Source organism: Melospiza melodia, chromosome 25 (assembly GCF_035770615.1).
Source record: "Melospiza melodia melodia isolate bMelMel2 chromosome 25, bMelMel2.pri, whole genome shotgun sequence".
Taxonomy (NCBI): Eukaryota; Metazoa; Chordata; class Aves; order Passeriformes; family Passerellidae; genus Melospiza; species Melospiza melodia.
In genome coordinates this window covers 3697648-3723004 of record NC_086218.1, presented here as the reverse complement: position 1 = coordinate 3723004, position 25357 = coordinate 3697648, and positions in this window count along the sequence as shown.

Sequence of the window (25357 nt, the reverse complement as noted above, 5' to 3'; positions counted from 1 at the left end):
AAAAGAACCATTGCCAGACATCCAGTTGTGCCCAACCCATATAGTCTCCTAAGCAGAATTCCGAGAGAACGTGCTTGGTTCACTGTCATAGATTTGAAGGATGCTTTCTGGGCGTGTCCTCTGGCAACAGAATGTAGGGATTGGTTTGACTTTGAATGGGAGGACCCGAGTACGAAACGGAGACAACAGTTTAGGTGGACCCGATTACCACAGGGGTTCACTGAATCCCCCAATCTCTTTGGACAAGCTTTAGAGAGTTTGTTGGAACAATTTGTCCCTGAACAAGAAGTGCAGATCTTGCAGTATGTTGATGACCTGATGGTATCAGGAAAGGAAAAAGATCAGGTCAGACAAACTAGTATTAAACTTTTGAATTTTCTGGGGGAGAAAGGACTAAAAGTTTCCCAAGGGAAACTACAATTTGTGCAATCAGAAGTAACATACTTGGGGCACATAATAGGGGGAGGGTATAAGAAACTAAGCCCTGACAGAATTTCAGGTATTTCAGCTCTCCCGGCCCCAAAAACGAAAAGAGATGTGAGAAAACTCCTGGGCTTGTTTGGGTATTGTAAGTTATGGTTGGATCAATACACACAGAGTGTGAAATTTCTGTATAATAAACTAGTAGATCCAGAACCCCTAATTTGGACAGCTGAAGATGATCAACAATTGGGAAACTTAAAAAACAAATTGTCTTCTGCCCCGGTCCTAAGCTTACCAGACCTCAGGAAGGGCTTCGACCTGTTTGTGAGTGCAGAAGGAGGTATAGCCTATGGAGTATAAACTCAAGAGTGGGGAGGGTGCAGGAAACCTGTGGCATACATCTCCAAATTGTTAGATCCAGTGGCTAGAGGCTGGCCAGTTTGTATACAGGCAGTAGCAGCAACTGCAATCCTGATAGAGGAGACTCAAAAATTGACCTTACAGGGAAAAATTAAAGTGCATACTCCTCATGATCTTAAGGCAGTACTGAGACAGAGGGCTCCGCAGTGGTTAACCGATGCTAGAATATTAAAATATGAGATAATACTAATGAATACAGAGGACTTGGAATTTATCACATCAAATGCCCTCAATCCAGCACAATTCCTAATGGGAGAGCCTATAGAGAATTTAGAACATGATTGTCTAGAATTGGTTTATCTCCAAACAAAAGTAAGAGAAGATTTGGAAGATCAGCCTCTAGCAACTGGAAGAAGCTTATTCATAGATGGCTCTTCGAGGGTAGTAAATGGAAAAAGAGCTTCAGGTTATGCCATTATAGGTGGAGAAACATTACAAATTGCAGAAAAAGGAAAACTATCCCCAAACTGGTCAGCCCAAAGTTGTGAAATATATGCCCTGAAAAGGGGACTGGACTTACTGGAGGGGGACCGGGGAACCATTTATACGGACTCCCAATATGCGTATGGGACAGTTCATACATTTGGGAAAATATGGGAGGAACGTGGGTATTTAAGTTCAAAGGGAAAGTGCTTAGCCCATGAGAACCTAGTTCGATCAGTACTAGAGGCCCTACAAAAACCTATAGAAATAGCAGTGGTCCATATAAAGGGGCACCAAAGAGGAGACAGTTTAGAAGTTAAAGGAAACCGACTGGCTGATCAGATAGCCAAAGAAGCAGCTCTAGAACCAGGGGACCCAGTAAAAATTTTGAAGACAAAAATGACACCTGAAAAAGGGGAGGAACCTATATTTAGTGAAGAAGAATTAGAAGCAATAAAAGATTTAAAGTTACATCAAGGACAACAGGGGGAGTGGTTAACCTCAGATGGACGGGTGTTTTTGAATAAAGCACTGGCTCGGACAGTGCTAACAGAACTACATAAATTAACTCACTGGGGAGTCCAAGGACTATGTGATCATTTCTTAAGAAATAACCTATGCATCGGGGTATATAGCCTGGCTAAAGCTGTTACCAGAGGGTGTATCATTTGTCAAAAAGTGAACCAGAAAGTTATGAGAAAAGTAGCACCTGGAGGAAGGGAATTAGCCTTGAGACCCTTCCAAAGCATACAGATAGATTTCACTGAAATGCCCCCAGTGCAAGGTTACAGATATTTACTGGTTACAGTTGATCATCTCACACACTGGGTAGAAGCCTTCCCGACCAGGAGGGAAACAGCTCAAGTCGTGGCAAAAGCAATCCTAGAGAATATTATCCCCAGATATGGTATTGTGAACACCATAGACTCAGACCGAGGTCCACATTTTGTGTCCCAAACATTACAAAATATAATTGAGGCTTTAGGAATGAAATGGAGGTTGCATACTCCATGGCACCCCCAGAGTTCTGGGAGGGTGGAGCGAATGAACAAAACTCTCAAAAATGTATTAACTAAATTGATTGAGGAAACAAAGATGAATTGGCTGAAGTGTTTGCCCCTAGCGCTGTTGCGCATCAGAACAAGACCTCGGGCTGACATAAGAATTTCACCTTATGAAATGATGTTTGGGCTGCCATTCTTGTTAACACCTTATAGCACAGGAGACTATCTGGAAGGGGAAGAAGCTACCAGAAAGTATTTAGAAATAATTGGAGGAACTCTGGAGGGACTTAGAAAGAAAGGATACCTTCCTCAAACTTCCCCTCTCGACACAAAAGTTCACAACATTAGTCCAGGAGACTGGGTTTTGATAAAATCATGGACTACGGGAACATTAATGCCTAAATTTGAAGGCCCCTTCCAGGTGCTCCTGATCACTAATTCAGCTGTGCGGACCAAAGAAAAATGTTGGACTCATATCACAAGAATAAAAGGGCCAGTCTCACCCCCAGGTACAGGACTGGATCCAACATCAGCTTCCCCCTCTGGCATTGGACCAGAGTCTGCACCACTCTCACCCCCCGGCGCTGGACGAGATTCATCTGCTTCACAAGCTAAATCACCTGAGTACACTGTGGTAAAAGGACCAAAGGATTTAAAGTTGACTCTCAGAAGGAAGAGTCAAAAAGACTGAACTGTGTGGGAAAAAAATTGTTTGTTAAGAGTTCTAATATTGCTTAAAATGTTTTAAGACTGTTCTGTGTAAATTATGTTGGTAAAAAGTTTAGGACTGTAAATAAGTAATTCTGGTTAAGTTCCCCAATTTAATTCTAAAGACTCCAGGTTAATCCTCTACAGAACACTCCCCTGGGAGGGGAAACCAAAATTGGTAGGGAACAGACCAAGAGAGGTTTAACCAGAGAAACGGGTAGAAGGGACTCTAAAGAGCTTGGAAGCTTTTCCTCAGTAAAGTTCCCCAAGAGGCAAGGCCGGGTGGGCAGGCTGTGCAAGATGACCCATACCGAACTCTTGGGAAGGGTAGTGCTGATGGCTCTGATTGCTGGTGGTGCTCAGGGGAGCCCAGCTGAGCCGTGCAATGAATGCTACCAACCCCTCTGTGAGGAGGAAGTGAGCTCCTTGTCGAGAGTCCACATCAGTTCTAACCCTGATTGTGTTAACCTCTCCCAATTGGTCTTTTATCAAAAAAAATAAGAGAGTGTATTGGATAGTATACAATACTGCCACTTTTTGGCAGCCACTCCTAGGAGAGTGCCCTATAGGGGAAGCCTGGTTGTGCTTTGAATGGGATGCTGCTGAAACAAGCTCAGCAGATCTAGTAAAAAGCAAAGAAATGGTGAAAATGGTAAGAAAAATTGTTTATTACAAGTATTTATATGAGTGTACTGGAAAAGAGATAAACCCCTTTAGGAACACATTTCAGGGGAGACTTAAACCCCTAGATTTGATCTTGTCTGGCAGCTGCGCCGCTAGAGTGATAAAACCAATTTTCTTATTACCCAAAGAAACTGGATCAAGTTTGGGAGTTCCTATATATAATGATTTGGGAGAAATTAAACAGAACAGGCACAGTGAAATAGAAATTGAGAAAATCCAAAATTGTAAAAGCCAAATTCGGATCCCAATATCTATGTTAAACAAAGTTATCCGGCTCCAGGCAGTATTAAAAATTAAGAATTCAATTATTAGGAACATTTCAAACGAAATAAAAAGGTTAGCATGTGTAAATAATGAAGATCAAACTCCTACACTTGATCCCAGTGGGTGGGAGAACCTAAAGATTTTCAAAAAGGATGTATGGGAGAAGGTAGTTTTTCTCAGTGTGTGTATACTTGGAGGATTGCTCTTTTTACTATGCTTGTTTATTTGTTTTAGTAAAATAGTACTGGCCGTGCAGACCAACCTGAAGAAACCAAGGAAAGTAACAAGGTTAAGTAACCATGACTACCAAAGTGCACAAGAGATTTATAGTAGATTCAAAACAAAAAATTGGGAATTGATGCGAGCTTAGAATTTAAGCTCGATCAAAGAAAAAGAGGGGGGACTGTTATAAACAAAAATTCGGTTAATGTTTTTTTTATGAGAAAAAGTTTCAAAAAGGCAGCCAGACCACTGGCCCTGCCCAAGTTCTGTGTGTTTTGTTATTGTAATCACGGGTCGTTGAGGCTAATCGCTCCTTTTGTATCAGCAGAGCCTTGCCCGAGGCTAAGTTGTGCCTTTCTCATAGTGAAGACACCTGAGAAGGTGGGGGGGGTTATGCAAAGTGACTCCAAGACCAATGCAGCATGGTCCTCTACTGTACTGAGAAGACCCCAAAAACAACGAGCCAAATAAGAGTTGAGAGACTGGAGTGATGTCTGGATGTGAGGAGCAGGGTGCTGGGCCTGCAAGAGATGCTGGAAACCTTCGTCGTTCCTCACCCTGTCCTCGAGATCCCCCGGGCAAGGACTAGGAGGTCTGGGAGACCCAGACCGAGGTACCATCTTATGGGATCAGGAGACTCTGAAGGCTCCCATGAGGATCTGATCCCCAGCTCCGCCCCTAGTGGACAGAGCTGTGCATATCCTCCTCCTCTGAGTCGCCTTGGGAGAGACGACGGACGCTGCAGACCGTCGAGCCGCCCAATCCTGAGCTGATCACTTTTAATAAAGGCATTAAAAAGGGAGAAGAAGTCTCCTGGCCCTCTTTTTGTTTATTTCACTATATATAATGATTTGGGAGAAATTAAACAGAACAAGCAAAGTGAAATAGAAATTGAGGAAATTCAAAATTGTAAAGGACAAGTTCAGACCCCAATATCTATGTTAAACAAAGTCATCAGGCTCCAGGCAGTATTAAAAAAAAAGAATGCAATTATTAGAAACATTTCAAATGAAATAAAAAGATTAGCATGTGTAAATAATCAAGAACAAACTCCTACACTTGATTCCAGTTGGTGGGAGAACCTGGAGATTTTCAAAAAGGATGTATGGGAAAAAGTGTTTTTTCTCACTGTGTGTATACTTAGAGGATTGCTCTTTTTACTATGCTTATTTAACTGTTTCATTAAAATAGTATTTGCTGTGCAGACCAACCTGAAGAAACCAAGGAAAGTAACAAGGTTAAGTAACAGTGATTACCAAAGTGCTCAAGAAATTTATAGTCAATTAAAAAAATTAAATATGAAGCTCATGAGTCAAAAATTGTAAGTTGATGCGAGCTTAAAATTTAAGCTCGATCAAAGAAAAAGAGGGGGGACTGTTATGAACAAAAATTCTGCCAATTTTTTTCTGGGAGAAAAAGGTTACCACTGTTGCTGCCCAAGTTCTGCTTGTTGTGTTATGGTAATTACGGGTTGATGTTGTTTATAGCTGTTTTTGTATCAGTAAAAGCCTTGGCAGGGGCGAGTTAATGGCCCTTCTCTGAGACAGTGAAGGGTGGGGTACCTCCCGAACAGTGAGGAGAAGAGACTTTGGAGGGGAGGGATGTGCAAAATAACTCCAAGGCCCAGCATGCCATGAGAAGCTACTGCTTCTAGCTTGCTAAAAAAGACCCCAAAAACAACAAGCCACCTAAGAGTTGAGAGATTGGAGTGATGTCTGGACTTCAGGAATGGAGTGCTGGGCCTGCACAGATGCTGAACACCTTCAGAGTCCCTCTCACCTGAGCAGGGAGTCGTCCCGAAACCAGGAGCAGACAGAGCGAGGGGGTGAACAGTAACATCGGATGGGATCACCACACCCTAAAAGCTCCCACGAGGACCGGACCCCCAGCTCTGGCCCTAGTGTAACAAAGCTGCGCATATCTTCCTCCTGCTCGTCGCCCTGGGAGACACGACGGGAGACTGCAGCCTCGCCGAGCTGCCCAATCCTGACCTGATCACTTTTAATAAAGGCATTAAAAGGAGAGAAAGTCTCCTGCCCTGATTATTTCATGAGTGACAGGTGCAAATTACAAAATGAAAGGGCCTACAGAAATTAAAAATTTTCTAATTTTAGAAAACTATAGTATTACCATCAGATTCCAAGGGCATAGAGATATAGGAGCAGCAAGGAAATGCTCCCAGAAATGTTTTCTAGCCTGAACAGACAAGCTAGCCACAGGAAGAAGAGAGAGCCACTTCTTTTAAAATGTGTGAATTACTGAATGCAAGAGCCATTGGCCCTTTCAGCTTCTGTTTTTAACAAAAAGTAAGCTATTAACTTGTGTTTATGAAGACTTTAGTTGGACTTCAATGTTTTTGGGACAGCTTCTGAGCAAAATACAAAGAAACTACATTACATATTAGTAAATGCAGCATTTAGAATAATAACTAAATAGTCCTATCTCATAGTTAAATGTTCAGTTCTTCATAAATTGTGATCAAGTCCATGAAATGCAGTACCTAATCCAGTTAAATCCCACCTACACCTCAGATTTGCCTGTGTAACTGATATTTTCCACTCCACTCCCTATCCCTTCTCTCACCACAGTCCTCAAGCCCTCAGCCAGGCACCAGCCAACTTCTCACCTCAACTGCTGTTAGCAATTACCAAGCACCTGTTGGTAATTACCTGAGCACCTGCCCCACCCACAGCAGCTGTAGGTCCCTGGCTGCTGGGAGAACAGGTCTGAAGTGCAGACCCCAACACCACCACCCCCCACCAAAAAAACCAAAAAAATCAAAACTTCTCTTAATAATTTGAGACTAGTAAAAGATCAGGACATGGAGGGACTTGTTTATCCCCTTTAGGCCAATCAAGAAAAAGTTTATAGCCTTCTCTGGAAAGGGAAGACTGGGGGTTTTTTCTTGAAGCAGAAGCATGTTTTATCAGCCCAGTTTCCTTTCTCATTTGTTCCTGCTCCCCATGAGGCCATTCACTAGGCATATATATGTAAATATCTATGTCTGCAAACACATCTACAGGAGTGCATAACTTACACTGGTGCAATTTAAAGCATAGTTTTCATTGTACAAAAATGCAAAAATCTGTCCTAGGAGAGGCACATCTTGTGGAGCTGTAAGGACACTGACAGCACATCTGCTACCAAAGCAACAATTCCTACTCTGCAGTGGCTTGAGCGGGCTGAGATGGAAGTGTTTCTTCATCAATGCATAAACCACAACAAAGTAGTGGTGACAAGCCTTTTTTCCAAGTCTGACTGAAGGTTTGGGAAGCAGGTCTGCCTGCAGAGGGCACACAGAAGCATGACACGTTTGCCTACTGTGCACCTACAATTTCTACACCATCATACCACTACTCAGGTCACTGAGCAAGCTGACACTGTATGACAGGTTATCTGTCCTGCATAGAAAGTCACAGAGAGAAGAAGAGAGGAAGAAAACACAGAAGACGACAATGCAAAAGAAGTTGAAGAAATGGGGCAAGGATTGAGCATTAAGGGACAGAAATAAGAAGAGACCATACCCTTGAACTGTAAAGTCCTGTCAGGAAACTGCAAGTACTTGCATATTTGAGTTCACCACCCGGACTTGCATGCTTCTCCACATTACCATTATTTCAAAAATTTTGCTTCCTGGACAAGCTGCCAGGTCTCCAGTACCAGTCCTAGCTCCCTTCCAGCAGTCTGCAGCTGAGCAGGGAGTTGAAAATAGATCAGGGATTACCTTTTACGCTGTAAGAATTCAAGACAGCTAAAGAACTTTGAGGAAAAAGGCCATACTGAGTGCCCAGGACAAAGAGATCTTAAGAAATTGGAAGAAGGAAGTATTGATTGAGGGTCAAAGTTATGTTGAGGTTTAGCCTTTCAAAGGTTTGTTGCTTTTCTACTGAAAACTGCAGGTGAGAAAGCCTAGGCAGAAAAGGGAAGGAGAAGCTATGTAAACAAACCCATACCTGTACACAAGGACAGAAGCAGATTTCTTCTTCACCAGGCTGAAGAGAGTGGTTTTATTATTTGAAAAACAAAAGCCAAAGTACCCCAAGTCAAATATATATATTGTCCCACTACATTTAGACATTACAACAATAAAAATGCTCTATAAAACTACTGCAGTAAATTAGTCAGTTAGGAACAATAAACAGGGCACATGTTAATAGTATCCATATCTATCTTTGGAAAGATGAGCAATTACAATCTGCATCCCAGCTCATGCTCAGTATTTACTACAATCTCAAATAACAATAAAGTCAAACACAACAGATGACTGATGTTCCTACCTTCTGCTTTCCAAACAGAGTTTTAAAAGAAAGTTTATTACAAAATCAGTCTCAAGTATGTTCAAGGCCTTGGGAGCTCTCTAAGCTTAATTAACAACAGAAATAAAAACTATATCTTTATAACAAAGTTATAAAGATCATAACTTTAACATCACACATATAGAATCCATTTTAATATTTCTGTAAAGCCAGTATTATAATATTATAATTTTTATATAACAATCTATTTGCAATATTGCCGAAAGAAGGCACACTTTTCTAAATACCTACTGGCTTTGGTAACTGCTAAAGGTAATGTAGATTGAACTGTACTACTGCTTACTCATCTTTCTGTTGCACAGAAATCTTGGATACTTTAGTGCGTACATCTGTAATTCTGACATTTTCTGAAATGAAAGCAAGAGGAGAAATGGGCTAAATTCAGGTACCTAAAGTTACGTATCAACATTTGCAGACCTAAATCAAATACACAAGGAAAGCTTTTCTATGGGAAGAATGCCAGAGCAAATTAAAATATGTATTGATAAGAATAATCAACACAGTAGAAATGAAGAGCATCTGCACCATAGGAGTGAGTGTATAAAATCACACTCTGCATCAAGAGAACATAATTGGTATTTCTTCACAGCCTTCTCCCTTTGCATGCCCCTCTGCCAAGTGCAAGGGGCCTCAAGGACTGAAGGAAACACAGGGAGTCAAATGGAGACACTTGCACTGTCTCACTGGGGGCTCCTGGGGAAGCAGTTCCCTTGGCATTCCAGCCCCTCTCTGCCAAGGGCACTTCCCCAGATGTGTACATTTCATGGACAACACCAACCCACCCTTAAGCGTGTGGTGCGGAGGTTCAGGGACATCACAACATAACCAATATGATCCAGTGAAGCTAAATTTATTATTCCTAAAAAGACTCTATTTATAATAAATCTTTACTGTCCACGTGTCTCTAGCAAATACATGATTGGTTAATCCTAGCTGTTCACACGTCTAAAATAGAATGCTGATTGGATCACCTAATTTTTCACACGTCTGGCTGGGGTTGTCTGGCCCACCGATGGCTCACTTTCCTAAACTTGCTGACAAACTTGCTGAGTCCTGATGACTCTTCTTCATGTATCTTTTTCAAGGATATACCGAGCTCATTTCTGAATATGTCCATAATTCATTCTTTGTGAACGCGTTCATTGTCCATTATTACAAGCAGGCTGGATTGGGCATTGGCTGAATATGGCCACTCTCTTGCAAAAACTCCTCCATTCTGTCTCTGAGCCAGCATTCGAGCCAGTTAAACAAAATCCTCCCTCTCACACTGTAAAGAATGTGGAATTAGAGTTGGAATGTGACCCTGAAATAGAAGCAGCTCAGAAATGAAAGTAGAAAAAAGTTATTCCAGAAGCTATTGTAGAAGGGACTTTTCTCTCAAATGATGTAGAAGCTTTTCCTGTAGTAACTAATGCTGCAAGTAGAGTTTGAAAACCTTTCGATTGGAAGATTTTAGAAAAGTTAAGAGCTGCAATTTCACAATTTAGTTGAATATCCCAACTTGCACAGTCACTTCTGCAGTATATTTTTCCATCTAACACATTAATTCCAGCTGATGTGCATACCCTAATAAGACTTAGAATGCCACCCCATCAGCAGTGATGTGTCATAAAAGCTGGGAGGAAAAGTGTGCTCAAGAAGCAGCAAGAGCTAGAGTGCAGGGTATCCTCTGTATGGTTTAACAGCACAACAGTTACTTGGCAAAGGGCCCTGGGCTACTGCCACTGCCCAGGCTAAGAGCATTGATCAAGTCTTGCAGATGAGCCAACAACTGGCATATAATGCTATCCTTGCACTTCCAGATAAGTTACACACTATGTCTTTTACACAAATTCACCAAAGAAGAATGAAGACTTTGATAAATTTGTAGACAAATTGCAGGAAGCTATCTATAAGCATTCTGTTTTAAATTCAGACAGAAAGATACAATTGTATGGACTTTGGGATCATTACTCCATTCCAAATAGCTTTCCCTTCAGTCACAAGAGCCTTCCATCTCTTCCAAAAATTCCCTGCTGAAACTCTTCTGCTCCCTTCCAAATCAGTTCACTACTCTACCATAACCCTTGAAGCACGGACAAACAACTCTTGAACTAATTATAGTAGAAAAGAAGGGTATTTATTGGAGCCCTGGACACATGTGAACTAGTTTCCAAAGACACGTGCAAGGAGTTGCAGACTCCTGCTCTCTATTTCTACAGAAAAGGTTTTACTTTGGGTTTCTAAGGACCCATAATACATAATTCTTACCTGCCGGCTTCGCATTTTTATCAGCTGAATATCTATTACAGCTGCACAATTGTACTCCCTTAACTGGGTCGGTGGGATTTTGAAATGAGGGAGTGGTTGTATGGGAGGAAGAAAGCCGTCTTGCTCATGGTGAACTCTTCTCCCATGGCCAGCTGGCGAGACCTTTTGACCTGCTGCTCATGGTCCAAGCCTCTCCTAACTGTTCAATTATTCTTAAGGCAAGGTATTTCTATGGTCTCTGCTTCTTCACAATTGCTTCCTCTATCCCTGTCACTCCTAGATTTATGTTCCTAATATATTGGCTACTCTTTAACTAAGATATGTGATTTCTTCTAGCTGTATTACTAACTTAGTTTCTTACCTCATTTTAAAATCTTAACTAAAATATGCAATCTTCTACTATCCCAATTCTATTCCCATCTAGCCCCTCGACCCATCTGCAGTTTTCAATTATCCTAATTACATTTTCAGCTAACCCCTTGGCTCATCTCAGGCACATCCCCGACTGCCTCTCTCCCAGCAGCTCAGAGCTGCATTGCACAGCGCTTGCTGTGCGCCACAGAGCACCAAGCAGGCTGGCCTGGTGGGCCTGAATATTTCTGCCAAACACTCTGCATCTCACACCTTTGCTCTGGCTCAGTGCAGAACTGCAGGATTGCAGGCGCTTCCTCCCAGAGCTGTGTGAGGCGCTGGCTCCTGCAGATGGGCCCTGCCAAGCTGTCCCTGCCTCACGCTGGCCTCGCTTCCCTGGCACAAGTGCCGGGCCTGAAGGAGCTGCCCTGTGCTCCAGCCTGCCGAGCAGCCTGGCTCCCTGCCCCGGTGCCCAGAGTGCTGCACACACTGCTGGCCTTTGCCAGGAGTTGCAGGGCAGCCGGCAGAAGAGGAGGAATCCTCAGCCAGCCCAGCGGCCCACGGCTGCCCTTGGCCTTTCCCTGCTCCTGGGCACACTCCAGACGGCCAATGCCTCCAGGCCGGGCCATGCCCAGCACGGCTGCGCTTCCCCTCGGCAGCAGCCAGCTGCCACCTGGGCTCTGAGAGCGGAGGATTCGCCCGCTCCCAGCAAGAGGCACCCAGGGCCCGGCTGCTGCCTCTTGCAGCTCCAAGGGCCTCCTTCCAGCCTGCCTCTGCCGGGGCTCAGGCTGCTCCGGCCTCTGCCAGGGCTCTGCTGGGGCTCCAGCCTGGGCAAGGCCGGGCCCGCTCTCACCTCACAGGTGCTGACAGCTCTGCACCACAGGAGACCTTCCCGAGCACCCTCTCTGATCTTTCTGCTTTCTCACTTGAGCAAGGTTCTCCTCCAGCCAAAGACATTGCTCCTAGGGATACAAATCCAAGTGGCAGGAACCCCAATGCTCTCCAGTCACAGCTGAAGGCCTGCATCTGTGCAAGATGTTTGGGCTGCTCCATTCTTCCTTTGGTTTTGCCTTCAAATGCCATTGCCCTTTCTGCCTCAACTAGAAGTGTCACAGTTGTACCAAAACGGGCCAGTGTGCTGGCCAATGGCAGTGTGCTGGCCAAAGGCAGTGTGCTCTGGAGATGATGAATGAAGAGTCTTCCCAACTTTCAAAGCAAATTGAATAAAACAACAATAACTTGTTTTTTTAAATTTGAACCGTTTAGTAGCAATAAAATGGTTATTAAAATAGTAATAGAAGTTAGAATAGTAAGAATTTGGACAATCAGAGTCAGAACAGTAAAGGACAATAAAAACAAAGACATACGGACAGTCCTGGTGCCTCCTGGGCAATTATGCCCTGAAAGCACACAGGCTAGCAAAGGATTAGCCCTTAAAAGCAATAGCCTGTTGCATATTCATGTATCTCATACATGATGCATAAATTCTTTTCAAACAAAGGGTGTTCTCTGCCTATTGTCAAGTTCTCCCCCTTGATCCTGTTGCCTCCTCAAAGCTGGGAAGGAGGTGGAAGAAAGTTGGTCTTTTCCAATAAGGAGGCAAGAATTCTTCCCTTGGGGCTCTTGGTGTCCTGTTGCTGTCATCTCTGGGCAAAGAATTTCTTGATTACCCTAACCCTTTCTTGAGCTAGTTAAAAAAGTATCTTACATCACATAGCTCCTGTTTTATATAATGTTATAACCTAAAACTGTATTTACTACGGAAATAATTACCAATATAGCTGGACGGGACCTACATGAGCTTGTCTGGCCCTTGCTGCCTGACCAAATAGCGGCAACTGTGGAATTTTACCCCAGAGACACTGTTGGCTAGCTGGGTGCTGCAGCTGGGTGCTTGGAGGCAAGTCCAGGCATGCAGGAGCTCAGGTTTACCTTTGGTGGAGAAGCTTTAAGGTGAGGTGAAGGAAAGGAGTCGGTTCTGATGGAGGGTTTCTATCCAGAGCTTTATTCCTGGCCCACAGGCCTCTGGATCCAGCAAGGGCTCCAGGAGAACTCCCAGCCGCATGGTTTGCTTGCCCTTTTACCCGGGGCAGAGGGGCAGGGAAGGAACACGGAGGATCACCAACCAGGTACGGGCGGGGAAGTGACAAGGGACAGAGGACACCTGGATGGCCCAATGTCCTTCCAGGAGGGGAGGGCATCTTTTGAATTCTGCCAATCACTGGACGCCCTTCTGGAATGCCAGGATTGACAGACAGCGCTCAGCAAGGGTCAGGGTGTGGAAAGGAGGGATGATTGACACACCTGGCAGGGAATTATCAGGGAGGAACCTGGGGTATCTGAGGCAAACCATGACATCACACCGCAACATACCACACTACTTAAAAAAATACAGTACTACTAACTAAGACACCATAACACATATAGTATATTAATTTATATATATATATATATATATAAATTTTAATATCTGTGAAGAGCCTGTCCTGTAATATGTACTTTTCACAACACCAAAGAAGCCATTGCACCTTTAAGAGCCAGCTGACAACTCAGAAGGAAATGTTCAGCTTGTTCACAGGGTGAGAAAGAAAGGATTCTTCCAGATGAGTTAAAGTTTCAGAAAGTTTATTTATTTACAATCCTACTCTATAATCCTGTAGGGTGGTATTTACAGAAAAATGGACAGGCACTAAATGAACCAGCCTAACCTTCTGGAGCTAACTAAACTAACTAACCTTCTAGGACTAAGTCAGGTTTTTAATAAAGATGCATTCAACTCTGTGGATAAAAAGGTGATGTTGCAAGCGGCAAGAAGAAGCAGAAGAGTTGCTGACAGACAAAGGGGTAGCAACCCAAATAAAATGATCCTTACAGCATCTACCAATTAGATTAAGAAAAAGATGCAACCAAACAATGCATGGCTACAGAAAGCTATAGGATAGGAACTAATTATAAACTATATTTAGAAGCACAATAAATGGCTTCACCTTGATTCACATTAAATTGTGCAGAGTCTTTTGTCTTTTCTCCACATAGTCCTACTCTAAATCCTACTCTAAATCCTACTGTATCGTCCTACTCTACAATACTACTCTAAGATGGCTATGGAGAAAATGGTCCTGATATGATTATAGAACCGTTTGCTTCTCCATCCTCCACTGAGATGATGAGTGGTGCCAGGGTGGATGCTGCCTCAGCTGATGTTACAAATGGATGCTGTTAACAAAAAAACCCCAAAAAACAAAAAAACGAATACAAAACCAAAAAAGAAAACAAAACGCAAACAAAAAACCAAAAACCAAAACAAAACAAATAGACCCAAAACAAACAACAAACCAAACAACAAAAAGACAAAGAACAGTGAACAGTGAACCATTACTTTCCAAGCTCAATGCTTTACAAGCTCAGTTGGGATTGCTCTGGGTCCTAAAAAGACCCAGAAAGAGGAGCAGTGGGACCATCTGCTACCCAGCAGTCATGTGCAGGACCCTGCCATCACAGGCAAACCTGGCCCAGAATCCCACTCATCCATTTATTCAGGTTTCTTTATCTTGTTGGGATTTTTGCCCTTCCAGTGCTCTAGAAATGGTGCTTTCTGTCCCTGGGTTTTCTTCCTTTCAGGAAACTCCAATGGCTCACATGGGTCCCTGCCTTTGAAAGACTGGCACTGTGCTGATTCCCACAGGGACAGAAAGCAGTGTCTACCTTTCCATGCCCTGCCCCTCGTGTGCTGGATGGCTCCTTCCTTCCCAGCAGGGCCAGCCCAGTGGCACTGGGCCCTGCAGTTCCCTCTCTGCCACACAGCCTGGCAGTAACCCTGGCACAGTTCCCATCTGCTTGAGCGTGCCAGGCAGCAGATGGGGCTGGGACAAGTCCCTCCCAGCTGTCCCTGTTTTCATGGCAGAAACCTCTGAGGGTGGGCTGGGGGGCACAAACCAGGGCCCCTCAGAGTGAGCCCCCCACAGCCCCTCCTGCCCACAGCCAAATCTCTGACTGCTCAGCTGGGACTGGCTTCCTTGGGTTCCTCCACCACCATTTCATGTCTCTGTACCCTGCATTGCTCTGCTTCAATTCTTTTGCCATTAGATAAAACTGAATACTCCACCAAATTACAAAAGAGGGCAACAGAAACAGTCAGAGGACAGAGCACCTCTCCTCTCAGGAAATGCAGAGCGAGCTGGAGTTATTCAGTTTTGTGAAGAACAGGCCCCAGGGAGACTTTATTGCCACTTTCCAAGATTTCAGAGTGGCTTTGAAGAAAGTGGGGGACATCTTTTTTAACAGGGTCAGTTACAATAGGATATGGACAAATATTTTTAAACACAAAGGGCATCTAATCAGAGTAGGTCTAAGGAAGAACTTGTTTTCTTGGAGCATGGTGGAACCCTGGCACAGCTTGCCCCAAGAGCTTGTAGGAGCCCCATCCCTCCAACCATTCCGGCTCCGGTGGCAAAGGGCTCTGAGCAACCTGATCTCTTTTAAAGATGTCCCTGCTCATTGCAGGACACTTGCACCAGAGGACCTGTACAGGGCCCTGCCACCCAGCCCAGTCTAGGATTCCTCACTGTTTTCATTTGAAGAGCACCAAGAATGGAGGTGAGGAGGAAGGGGGCTCATCTGCTGCCTTGGGCTTGAGTGGAGGAGGAGCCCATCCCTCAGAGCCTGTTTCACCTGCAGCCCCTTCACATTTTACCTGCAGGAGCTCCTTGGCAGACCAGCGCCGCGCCTCGTCTCTCTGCAGGCAGCAGCTTAGGAAGTCACGCAGGCAAGATGAAAATAGGTTGGGCTGCTGCAGCTTTTGTCTTCCTCCTGTGGCTATCAGGAGTTGGGGCTGGGGAAAAAGGAGACACCAGGCTCCACCTGCTTCTTTCCCATCTGTCACTGCTCTCCCAGATCCCATTGATTAAGCTCCACTTTGCAGTGGCAGTTTCTGCCCTGGCAGAGACCCAGAGATGACTTTCCTTTACCAACCAAAACCCCAAACTCTGATGCAGCCACAGCTTTCCCACTGTCCTGCAGATCTTGCCTTGGCAGCTGATTTCATTGCCTGACCTAGTTAGTGGAAACTACATCAGCACAAGCACATTTCCTTCCCTGAGGATTCATATCAGCTTGAGAGGTGTTTTGGAAGAAGGACTTTGCTATACTAACTCTACTGTATCCAAGGGTTAGGATATGAAAAGTATCTCTGCAGTGCTTCTTGTCTCTTAAGCACAGATGCCATAAAACAAAACCAATCAAGCTTTTTGCTTTGTTCTTGAAAACAATGGGAATTGGAAGGAAAGAATGGAAATCCACCAGGTATTCCTCAGGTAAGGAGACAAACATTTGGAATCTCATCTTCAACACAGACACATTAAGATGCATGCAACAAATGTACTGGGATGAAAATGCCTGCTGGAACACACAGGAGCCACCTGCAGCTCTGTCTCTCAGCAGCCTGAAAATTTCTGCTTTCCTTACATGGAAAAGAAAAACTTTTCAGTGTCAAATCAGAAGGAGAGGTTCCATCCCTATGGTCACCCTCGACTCATTTGGCTACACAAGTCAATGCATGAATGGTAGGCCCATCCCAGAAAGTGCCAGGAAACAAACAGGAGGTTTTGGCAGGCTCTCCACATCACCAGGCTCTGGCTTGGTGATGTGGAGAATGTTGCTTTGGGCTAGGAGAGAAACACGGTCACTGAGTGTTTCAGCAGCACTGCACAAGAAGCAGAAGAGACTCTGTGGCCTTTACACCCTCATGCCCAGGTTTCAGGCATGTTTTCCAGTGAGAAGAAACTGCACAGGGGGTTAGGTTCCTCTCTAAAATACAGTGCCTTAGCAACTTTCTTGTGCTTGGGCTTCCTTTCTTCATTTCTGCAAATGTAACACCAGTTCTGAGAGGCTTGCCTTGTGGTTTTAGGGGCATCTTCACAGACAGACAAGTGGGAACAACTTGAAACCCAAAGCAAATGTTGCCTGAGAAGAGCTGGGGAGTGTTTGCCTGTGGTGAGGCTTGAGCTGTCTGGCAATCCCCTTCCATGATGTGCAGAAACATCCAGCTGCTCCCCAGAACTCAGTCCCTCTGGGCACGCAGGCCTCTGGAAACCCCTGAGAATTCCAGCCTTTCTCCTGCTCAAGAGCATCTAACCTAAGCTGAGCTCCAGTTTCTTCAGCAAGGCCAAGGATGCTCGCTTCCATGCAGCTGACAGTGTCCATGGAGCTCAGCAAGTCTTTCTGATACTCTTCAGGCCAAGGAATTGCAGTGTAGATTGGCAAGACATCAGCTGATCATTATCCAGTGTGGTTCATGTGGAACCAAGCTCTAACACGCTGACAAGTCAGAGGGAGAGAGCTCATTCTGCTTTTGCAAGATGGTATTTAGAAACATAAGACACTGACTTGGAACTATTCAAACCTCAACTTGCAGAATCCATCTCAAATAGACAAAAAAAACAATGGCAAGAGGCCTTGGAGTCTCCATAAAAATGCCCACCATTGTTATGATAACTCTGTGCTCGTGGCACTGAAATAGATGGTGACCAAAGAGACTTTGCTATTATCCTCTTTAACCCAAAGGAGAATTTCAAAGCCAGAAATGTCAATGCACTCCCCTTGTGTACAAATAATTTATGTGGCTTTCTGTCCTTTTCCCACATCACCAGAGGTGACAAAGAGGGTTATATTCTGACTCTCAGCTGAGCCCAGCCACTGGCCATGGTGGGGAGCTGGAGTCCTCCCTGTCATTAGAACAGTGCAGGCCAGGGATGGCCCTGCTCCTGTGCTAAAGAAGCACAAGCACCGGTGTCAACTGCCCATGTTGGATCCCAGCCCAGGCACCTGCTTGCAAGCTCATCAACTTGTTAAAGTACCAAGAAACAGCCAAGGGTTTGGCAAACAATTCTAACTGCAGTTGGAGAAAAACACATCCTAAACTTATCCAGGCCACCCACATCCGTGACTGAACAATGTACAGATGACTTGAAAGCCTGAAAGTTTTGAAGATCCACAGGATTTGGAAAAGATGCAACAGAATGGAAGAGAAGAGCTGCATTTAAAAAATGAAAAAGCAAGCAGAACTGCTTGGGCATTGCTTTGGTAGTAGGTTTTTTCTCTTTCCCTTTTTTGTTTACTTTTCTTTTTCCTTTTTCTCATATGTTTTCTATAAAATTGAAACTGGGAAGGTCTAACCTCCATTGCTCAGGATGTTTATCACATGTCTGCCCTCTCCACTGAAAAATTCTAGTCCTTCAGAAACAGAGTTCCAACATTGTTCAGAAAACAAGTGAGAATTGTCAGGCATGGCTGGAGGCCAAAATGGCAGGTTTCTGAACTGGTTAGGTTTCTGAACTGCCACTTCCCTTTCTGATACAACCAAAGCTACAGCAGATGCTGATGTGTTGCAGGGGCATTTTTAGAAGGAGACCTTGGTGGAAGTGGTGCCAGCAGATGGCAATGGGATTTTGTCCAATGGCACACAGAACATGGGACAGGTGAGAAAGACAGTGGGATCAGTGAGTATTTGCACCTTACCAAGACAGGCGTTGCATTCCAGGAAGGAACTTCTCGTTCCACCATTTCGATGCCCACGATTCCCAAAGACCATATGTCCACTTTGGGGCCACATGGTTGACCTGTCACCACTTCAGGCACCAGCCACCCAGCAGCGCCGGCCACGGAGCTCCATCTGCCCTGCTCAGGGCTGAGCTGAGCAAAGAGGCCAAAGTCAGCTGTGGAGAAAACAACAAACCGTGAAAGCCAGCTCCAATTAGGAAACCAAGCAACAGAATTCCCCTCTCTCAGGCTCGGAATGTGCTGTTGAATCTCCTGGGAAACTGTCCACGCTTGATTTCCTTGGGGCTTCAGCCAAGGGAGTATGGAATTGGCCACTTCCAAAAAATCCCAGGTTTCTTAACGCTGCTCACAGCAGTGGTCTTTATTCCCCTGAAGCTTTAGACTGTAGCTCCCTCTGTCTGGAAGGGACACACAAAGAGCAAGGCCACTCTTGACTGCTTGTGATTCCTTATACCTCTGTGCACGTTCCAACTGTGCCCTCAGCTCACAGCAGGGGTCCCTGCACTGCCACCAGCACCATTTTTGGGGAGCTGGCAGTCACTCCAAGCAGCCCCACATCCCTGGAACGCTGCACCTGACCAAGAATATACTGACCCAGCTTGACAGAACCATCAGTTCTGAGAAGGATGTTGCTGCTCTTCACATCTTGGTGGATGACATGGTTTGAATAAAGAAAATCCAGTCCTTGCAGGCACTGAGAGAGAAAACAGAAAGAGGAGGTCAAAAATGAGTGATGGGATTTCATCCCACAAGAAAGAAAACAAAGAACCTAAAAGATTCCCTCTCCAGGGGAATGGGGAGTAATGGCAGAACAGTAATGGCCACTGAGAGGAAGAGCTTGCTGCTCCAACACTTGCAGCGCAGGACCTTTCTGAGGAAAGGCACGTCAGCTTTTGAAAGAGCAACAGCACCTGCTGTTGTAGGCTGTCCCCTGCCAACCAGCCAGGATGACTCCTGCTGCAGTAGACGTGCTTTTTCCATGCAGAGGACAAAGGAGGGGTTTGGAAAGGAAAAGTCCCTCCCTTTGGTCTTTAGTGGATCACTTTTGGATGGGAGGCTGCATGACAAAGATTTTCTTGCTGGCCTCAGCACAGGCTTGGATGTATCACACCAGTCACTTTCCAGAAGCAAAGAGTATTTTGGCTGCACTACTATCATTTTCAGCTGAGGACTGTGAGAAATGAGTCTTTTTTCTTTGCTGATCATTTCAAATCCTGCCACCAGCACCTTTGCTTTCACAGGCAAGGAATGCAGTGAAGACAAACTCCAGGCATACATTTAGTAAGGCAAGGTGGAGAACAGCAAATACAAATACAAGAGACAGAGCGAGAATACAACAGCAGGAGATAAGAGTACTGGCACTGAGTACAGGGAATGCAGGGGCACTGGCAGGCCTTTCACTTGAGATGCTTTTACTCGCCCATAGAATAGCAGCAACACAGAAACAAAGCTTGGCACAGGAAATCACTCCAGCTCTGATGCCCCGTTTCCCAGACAATGCTGCCCAAGCCCTTGGAAACACAGATGGGATTGCTGACCTCCCGACTGATGGCTGTCATCTCATCTTCCGACAGGTAGGTCTGGCTGATGACATTGCTCAGAGTGCCTCCATCCATGTACTCCATAACCAGGGACAGTTCCTTACCCACAAGGTAGCTGAAAGAAGGAAACAAGGGCGTGGAGATGAATGTACATGGCTAGGTTGCTGTTTGGAAAAGACCGGTTGACTCTTCTTTTCAGATCCCTTTGAGACAAAGACAAAATAAAGGAAGAGACATTCCCTCTTGGCTGTGCATTGTTTGCCATCTGTGCAGTCTCAAAGAGAAAGGTACAGCTGCGAAAAAGGAGATGTCTTAGATGGGCAGCAAGCAAAATGTGCAGTTTCGTAACAGCCCAGATAAAAAGCCTGTCATGCATGGTGTTTCTGGTAAAAAGCACCTAGTCTTCCTGGCATGCATAGCAATGGAAAACAGTGGCAACAATCCAAGGGAAATCCTTGTTAGTTTACCTGGACATAGGAAGACACTAGAAAAAAATCAAGCTCCAAAACAAAGTGGTGGCTGTGAATATAGAGATCATTGATTTAGTAAGACACAACTCATCCGGGTTTTTGAACAATTTTAAAATACCATGTGCCAGCAAAGGATCATGCAGACAAAATGCAATCTCTTCCTATCCCCCGGAGATGAAAAGAGCAATAATAATTAGCCAATAATTACAACTCTATTTTCTGCCAGTGACCAAAGTGGGATTTTACCTTGCATGTTTGCAATATGTGAACAAACATTCATTGGACAAAAGCACAACTCACCTGTCTAAACAGTTGACCACGTTGGGATTCCTGTTAACCTTCATGACTATGAGTTCATTGTCTTTTAGTTCCTTCTTCCTCAGTCCTTGAAGACGTATTTTCTTGATGGCCACCTAAAATGACATTGAAAATCAGTAACTTGAGAGGTTGGTGGCACGAGACCACAAGGCACGTGGAGCGAGTGATTTTGCAATGACACAGCTGAGCTGTGCCAAACTGCCTTGTGATTAGGCACTGCAGTAATCAGGAACTGACATTCCAACAGCCCATTTCTCTGCTCCCTTGGGAGCCAGTTACAGGACACGTGGGGCCACTGACATTTTGCCTTGACCACTTGGTAACAGCGGTGTCTCAGTTATCACCCACAAACCTCTGACCACACTCTCTGCTGCGTCATTTGGGATTCAGAAGAAGTAATCCTTGCCTTAATACTCTGTGGATACATCCTGGGCTATGGGCAGGGCTTAGGGCTTTCAGGGACGCCTTGCAGATCTCTCCCTATGTGCAGTTCCCAAGTGCAGAACTGCAGGTGGCTAAGGAACTACCAGTAACTTTGAGATGGATTTGCTGGCAGCCAGAAATGAGAATTCAGGACTCTGAAGCTGTAGCCCCAAAGAGCAGTGAGGTGCTCGCAGGCACCACCTTTGTTTTAGCAATGGAGAGCGAGTGAGCGCGTCCTTCTCTGAAAGGAACCGCTGCCCTCCGTGCCTTCCTTCCGGCAGCTGAGGAGGACAAAGTCCCAAATGTGTTCTGTGGGCTGGTGCCAGTCTGTGCTTCTTGTGCCTTTTCAGCACAGCTCTGGCCAAAGCTCCAGCCACAGCTCACACCAGAGGGGAAAGCCCTCAAGTGCAGCAGAGTCTGCAGGGGCTGGTGACATTTACCTCTCCTCCTGTGGCAGTGTCAAGTGCTTTACAAACATCTCCAAAAGTCCTAGAACCAAAACAGAAGCAGAGAAAGGAGAAGCCATTTAGATCTTGCAGTGAAAGCCAGCGCACATAGGAAAACTTTGCTGGAAATGCCGCAGATCTGCAGGACACTGGAAGCATGGAGATGTCTCTGACAGTGCCTTCTGAGCACACTTAGAAATTCTGATCAGCACTGACAATCTAAGCCCAGTGCCTGAACACATTTGCAGCTTGTCTGACTTCACACTTGATACCTATTCCACCAGCAAAACGCCTGATGCATAGTTTTGTACAATTAACATTGCTTGGACTCACCCACTGCCAATATTTTCCAGTTCAATGTATTTTAGAATAGGATTTTCCATCTTCACCATTCTCCCTGAGGGAAACAAAATGCAAGATGTTCACTTTAAAGCAGAGATCCCACCTTCTAGGAGATACAAAAGGCAGCCCCACTGTCTGGGGCTCGGAGCCCTCCCTTGGTGGACAGCTGGCTAACAACAACAGGAACAGGAACTGGAACAACAAGAGAAGGACAGCAGGCCCACAGCACAAGTGGCTGGCACAGAGGCTGATTTCTAGCATCCTTTGAAGGGAGAGACCTCTTGACAGCAGGCACACAGGGAAGCACAGGGAGATACATTCAGAGGAGACTGAGACCAGAAGAGAATACCTACCAAGGCAAGTAAGTTTGTCATCTAGAAACGTTAAGGAGAGCTGGAACTAACAGTGCCTTTGTTTTCTTGGGAATAAACACTGTGAGATTTAGAAAAGGTTTCCTGCTTGCTAAGATTAAATGCACCTGGACATCTGGAATCAATTCCTCTGAACAGATGCCAAGTTCAGAATATTGCCAAGTGTTCCCATCTTTTCCACCTTGCAGCAGTTTGCCAGAAGAATGCCTCTGCATTTGTAAACCAGAGCAGCTCATGCTAGAACCAATCCCCACGGGACTTTCAGCATCAGGACCCTCACCCTTTATGAGCAGGCTGAGCTCTAAGACGCCCTTGCCCGTGCCCCGCGTGAAGAACCGCGCCACTTCTCTTCACTCTGACAGCGCAGATCAGTCGCTCCCATTGCACTCGCCCTCTCGACACCGCACACGTCCCCATCTTCCCAACTCAGCACGGCGGGCATGGGCACAGAGGACAGCAGTGCTCCTCAGGCGTCCCTGTGACACAGAGAGCTGCCCAGAGGAGATGCTGACCCTCTTGTGAGCCCAGGCCGTGCGAGGCAGAAGCCGGCCCAGAGCAGGGGCTGCAGCCACAGGCAGCTCCACGCTGCAGCAGCCGGGCAGCAGCGGGACGCTCCCAGCTAAGGAAGGCTCCAGCCTCTGCATTCCCACAGCCCTCAGGGGCAGGGCAGAGACCACAACAAGGCTGGCAAAGCCCAAGCATGAGCACTGACAGGCACTGATGGGAAGAAGCCAGAGTCACCCTGAGCCCCCGACAAGCTGTTGCCCCCATTCAAGACACAACAGGATTGGCTTTGAGATCAGCCACACCAAGGCACAGATCAGTGCCCTTTTTGTCCCAACTGGTGATGGTAGACACAGAATCCACTGGGCTCTCTTCTCAACCCTACCAGATCTTATCTGAGAGCACAGCACTGGCAGCTGTTAAGGGCAAGAAGCAGATTCATTGGGTTGTGCTGCAGAATCACAAAGGGCTTGATGTGTTCTCCTACAGACTGATCTCAGCAGGGCTTCTGCCAGTGGCTAGGACTCAAGAAGTCACAGCCTTCTGCTGATCCAGGAACAATCCCTGCTTCTGCCTTCAGCAGAGAGGGAAGCCCAGGCAAACTCCAGCCAGTCTAAGCTGCCCTCAGAGGCAGCAGGAACACCCAGAGCTCTCTCTTGCTGCCTTGGAGCACTGCCAGCACTTCTGTGACACTAAACTGAGCAGAACCCTTTGGCACAGCTATGCTGACACATGCACACAACACACTGTCCCTCAGATGAGAAAGATACCAGACGTACTCTGCTGCTCCAGGGAGTCACCCGCCGTCTCCTGTTGCTGAGCACCAGCTGGGTCAGCACGGGAGGTGAACCAAGGGCTCAGGCTCCACTTCTTCAGCTGGGGAGCAAAGGCTCCTTGGGACGGCACTGCTGCTTCTGCAGCAGCTTCAATGTCAGAGTCGGTGTCGATCTGAGACAAGAAATGAGTTGATGTCAGGAAGGTGTGGCAGAGATTGCCCTGAAATGCAAGAGAGATTGCCATTTGAAATGCAAGCCCTTAGGAAGCTGCTGTCAGCCACATGCAGAGCTCTTCCACTGGATTGCTTTGGATGTCCACTTGTGAAACCAAATGGTCAAAAGCAAAGGCTGGTTTGACTCGAGTTCATAGCCAGTTTCTTGTTCTAAAGGATGACTGCAGCAATGACCGCTCCACTTCCTCCCAAAGACTCCTTTCCTCCTCCTAGGCCTGCAGATACATTTGCAGCTCCTCATTCTAATGTTCTACCTCCTGCCATGAAATTCTCTTTTTCTGCACCTTCCTTGGGACGAGCTTATCCTGCAGCATCTCTGGATGGTTCAGTGCCTGGGCCTCATGCCAGCCTCGGGGCTCTTGGTTGCCCGTCATTTGCTGGAACTCTCTGCAGGCTGCCAGGTAGGATGGTGACACTTCCACCTCAAGTCAAACAGAACAAAGCAGTCAGAGACTACAGCTTGTCCCCATCAGCCAGGAGTCATCAACTGGGAAGAAAGTAAAGAAAAGGACAGGAGCAGATTCGCAAGGGATACAGACAGCTTGTAGCTCGTATTCCAAATCTATGTGAGTGACCATGTTCACCTGCAAAAACACCTCAAGAAACAAGGTCACCTGGAAGAAGCCAGCAGGAGTTCATTGGGATGACTGCTGGCTAAATGGCCAGAGGAGTAATGCCACTGTCTAGAGCATCAGCTGAGATCCAGCAGAGCAGGAAGTGTCCTTGAGAGCAGCTCTGACAGAGGCCTCATCAGGATGGCACTCAGAGGCATCACCCACTCCCTGCTGCTCTGCACTGGAAAGGCAAGGAGGGCAGAAACCACCCCTTGGGTGACTGCAGTGCCTATTGCTATTTCACTCACTTGCTTTTCTAGAGCCTTTTGCTCCTGAAGGAGGCGATTAATTTTCTCTTTGACGATTTTAATTTTTTCGTCTAGCCTCTTCTTCCTTGCCTTGGTCCTAGCTTCAATTTCCTGCAGCTCTGTCTGCATCTGTTCATCAATTCTCTGTAAAGAACAACGGAAAGGACTCACTTTCATGAGTGGAGTGGCTGCCATTCCTTCATTCACCTGTTTTTGTTGATTTCCCCTCTGCATAGGGAGATTCTTCTCCTCTTGGATGTCTTCATTCCTCCTCCTCGCTGCCATGATGTCACTCTGAGCTTCAGGCAGCTCAGCTTGTGGCTCTGCCTTGCTCTGTACACACAAAAGCAGAGCAAGTGACTGAGAGCTGCCATCAAGCTCAGCTTTTCCCTCTTTTAGCCTCAAAATCACATTTATTCAGCCCCTTCTTTCTGCTTCCCTACCCAGCT